Here is a 4,639-nt window from a genome sequence, read left to right as displayed (position 1 = left end):
AAGAAATGAAATGAAGAGGTATAGTAATTTAATTTAGTTGTGTTAAGATTTTTTAAACAAAATTTATGTTTAATTTATCTTCCAATATTAACACTGCATGGTGTTTTAGATTTTGTATTAAAATTATATACTATAGTAAGATTGTATACTAATGATATTCTACGTTGTATACCAAAAAAATTAAAACCGGAAAAAACTCAATTAAACCCAAAATAAAATCAATGAAACTAAAAAAAAACCAACTTGGGATGGGTTTTTTCTTTTAAAAAAACGGGTTTTTTCAGCCCTCATAAACACACACACGATGATGAGTGAACAATGAATGAATGATTCAATGAATGAGTGAATCAGCAAATAAATGAAATCAACAAACCTATAAATCAGTGAATAAATATCAGCATCTATGATTCAGCAAAATAGCGAATGAGCAGGTTAACATACCATTGAAATATCTATGAATGAAAGATTATTCAAGTTAATGAATTTTTGATAAACTGTGTTACTATGTTAATTATTCAATTCTTTGCTGATTCCTTGAATTAACCATTCATTGATTCGCTGAATGTTTCCTTGATTAAATTATTCGTTTTATCCCACACTTTAAACTCCATTTCATTTCTAATTTGCTTATTTTAATACACCATTATTCAATATTTAACTATTTTGTTATACATGTACACTGTGAAAAATTCCGGATCAAATAGCTGTATGAAGTACCGGTACTTTGGGTGCATCATCCGTAAAATCCATTTTACCATAAAATACTATAAATTTTTCTGTAATATTCATTTAAACAGAGTGATTCAATGGTTTTTACGGTAGTTAATACTTCAAAAATGGCGGTATATTAGATTTTTTTTGTTGAGAAACATGTTCCACCAAAAATGGATTTTATAGAAAATAGTGCCTGCATACTGAGTGCCTGCACTTTTTACTATAATTTGCTCCGGAATTTTTTACTGTATAACCAGAGCAGGTGTTCACTAAAAGTTGCTGTAAGTTTCCGTAATAAAATTTCAATTCGGTTAAAATGTAATGCGTATTCTTACTATGTGAAAAAAGAAGGCGAAATAGATTCTCGAAGACTTGAACATTTAATTAGGTGTAAAAACAAAAATCAACTAGAACGAATTATATTCTAACGAATTCAATGTGCAGTACGGCACAGTACACAATTAACTTCGCGTTAATTAACATTGGAACTTACGAGGAGAAACTCAGCTCAACTTTAACACACCATTTTGCTAATAAGCAATTAGCTGACGCTGACGTTATAAGTCACATGTGTAGGTATCTGTGATCATCTTCTTCGTGAAGTGCTAGCACCCAATTGACAAGTAAGAGGCCTGATTGCTAGTTTTACTGATTTCATTAAACTCTGTCCCGCAGTGGACTGATCGTTAAGACACGGCTCCCAGCAGATCACTGAAGTCAAGCATCACTGACTGCGGTCAGTGTGCGGGTGGGTGACCACTTAGATCAGTCTGCGTAGGGACCGAGGGTGTGCGGTATTGGTCCTCGTTAAACTGTTCTACCGTAAAGTGCTCGACTTCGCGTGCAGGTCGTTGGGCTACCGAAGCGGGGGTGCCATCACCTCTGCAGAGGATCAAAATTGTGATGGCATGTCTTCGGATCATCCTCAGGGATGTTTCCCAGACCATCGCCAATAGCCCCTTGTGCAGCTCTAGTGCGACGTAAATGAACAAATCAAATCAAATCATTAAAGTCTACATAGTTAGTTCTGAATATATTCAACAAAATTTGGAAATTCTTTTAAATTTTAAGCATTGTATGAAGAATAAAGACAATGTATTTATCTCAATACTGAGAATCATGAATTGAAGAAGCAAAATAAATTTTAAGACCTGAATGTGTATTTGAAAACATAACTCATATTTATTTAGACACGTGTTTCTCTAAAAATATTATCATACTTTTTTGTGGCAAATGATTTTTACTTTACTAGATTTCGTTGATTGTTTTTTTTTTTTTTTTAGCTTAATGAGTGACAAAAATTTTTAAATCTAAGTATAACAAATTCCGTTAAACCCAATTACTCCTCTAAGGTTAAACCTATTATGATCGCATTGTAGAGTTGTAAACTTCATATTTATACCATAATTGCTTATTTTAAAAGATTATAATTGTACCCCCTCAAATCCTGCTAGCTGCCTCACCGTGGCGAGGGGGTGCCACTGGGCGGAATGGGCGAAGTACGTCGGGAGCTTAGCTCCTGGTAGGGCCACCCTAGGCGTGAAGGCCATTCCATTATGCCCAGCTAATGCTAGCAGGTGAAACTATGGAGCTAAATCAGTCTTCTACCTTTGGTGCTCCAGGTCACTTTCGGCCAACAGAAGCTGTAACACTTTCCCCTGTACCATGAGTCTAGCTCACTGCATCGATTTTAAGATCGACGAGGTTTTTTCAAAACCTCATCTGTTTTTAGACTTTCTGGACATTTTTGGACTTATGGAATTGGTCTAATTAGGATGGACCTCTTGGGGATTAGAAACAACAACAACAAAAAGACCATAACTGTTTATTTTAAAATTTGTAGACGCCCGGTGGCTGAGTGGTAACGCTTCACGCACCATGGGGTCCTGGGTTCGATCCTCGATAAATGAGTACCAAGCATGCTTGGGAACTAAACACTGGGGGTTCCGTATTCAGCTGACCACCTGACCGGAACATCTGCTCCTGCATCCCTGAGCCCAAGCTCAAGGTAACTGAGATGGGCACAGTAGGCCTTGGCCCTCTGTGGGCTGTCGCGCCACTGAGTTTAGTTTTTTCTTAGAAATTTATAACAGTTATTGGAATTTAAATTTGGTTTTATCCAACAGAAAATGATATTCCCTATCCCAACTTCTGAATAGTAGCTGGGCGGAAATTTTCAGGCTACTATTTATAAAGCTCTCATTCAGTTCCACCAGAATAACTGCATTGGTTCAATCTTCCAGAATAACTGCATGTCCTTTTTTCCATCAGCAAATAGAAAACAAACCTTCTCTTAGAAAAATGCTGAAGAACTTGACAAAGCAATCTAGATCATCCGCAAATCTAAATTTGAAACAGGAAGCAAGCAACATTTCTAAAACGTTTTTTCATCAATGCTTTCCTTATCAACGAACTTCCAACATTATTTTGGTGAACTGGGATCTCTTGATTTCATAATCGCATAATACATATTACGAATGTATAATACGGTAAAATATTATTTTTTTTTGTCTTTTTACTAATATTTTTTCAAATTGTTTTCGATATTTTTTCTTTAAAAAAAAGAGATTCTACTTAGAGATCTACATTCTATATTGTCCCCTGCATAAGAAGGGATATCAAACATTTTTTTTTTTCAAATTTAATGAACTGTAATAAAGAAGGAACGGAAACATGCAACATTGAAAAAATCTCCAGAGCAACTGAACGTGTTGTTCTACTTCTGCAGTCATACGTCTCAAATAATAACGCCCCTTATAAGTCTTTGTCATTCGAGAATAATCATGTTCGTTCCTTCGAAATAACCTTGTCTACAAATTGTCGAAGAAAATAACAATGTCGACGAAACAACCTGTCGACGAAAGAATCTGTCGACGAAATGACCCTGTCGACGAAATGACCCTGTCGATGAAATGACCCTGTCGATGAAATGACCCTGTCAACGAAATGACCCTGTCGACGAAATGATCTTGGCGATATGGGCCGTCGATGAAATAACCCTGTCGACGAAATAGCCTATCTACCAAATGATCCAGTTGATGTAATGATATGTCGATGAAGTGATTGTCGTTGAAATGAATTCGATCCGATTAGGTCTAAATAAGGACAATTCGATGATTCCAAGATTGGATGAAATTCATAAGTTATGCATAAAATTATAGTTCCTACCGTATAAGTACACCTATATTTGTCAAAATAAAGTTAATCTGTTGTGATTTTCAGTTTAGAAACCTTGTTATTTGTTCACTTTTTAATATTCAATAGTAAGTCTAAACTTTTGACCTGTACTATATGGGTCATTCTCGCGAAAACTGTCATTTTTCAGTTCATGAAATCCCAAAAAAGTAAAGTGAATAAAAAGCTCTGAAACTTTTTATATTAATGGAAATATGTAATGGCATTATAAAGAAAGTAATATACTTAATAAATTATACTTAATACTTAAATTAATTAATTAATTTCGCTATTTAAAAGGTGAGGGAATGACATTTTATTTTAATACATGTTTTTCTCTAAGTTACAGCTACTTCAAGTTTGAAAATGATAACATGCTAAGTATATATAATATTTATTGTAATTTAGTTTTATATATTTAATAGTTTTTACAAGTTTGGGAAATAAAATTGACTGGCACGATTGAACAAAAAAAAATTAATAATATACTCATCTTGAATCATTCCCTCACTTCAGCATCATTCCCTCACTTTATACACTAGTGAGGGAATGACAAATTTAATAAAATTTAAAAATAACAGTTAGGCCTAATTAATTTCTGAAATCAATCACATACAATTATATTCATACAAGAAAGCAACATATAATTATCCACTTTCTCGATGAAGTTGTATTTTATTTTACTCTAAAAAATGACATGAGGGAATGACAAATGTAAAAAATTTTACCTGGTTTGATTCATTCAAATTTA

The sequence above is a fragment of the Parasteatoda tepidariorum genome, chromosome 8, assembly GCF_043381705.1.
Source record: "Parasteatoda tepidariorum isolate YZ-2023 chromosome 8, CAS_Ptep_4.0, whole genome shotgun sequence".
NCBI lineage: Eukaryota > Metazoa > Arthropoda > Arachnida > Araneae > Theridiidae > Parasteatoda > Parasteatoda tepidariorum.
Note: the sequence above shows the minus strand (reverse complement) of the source record.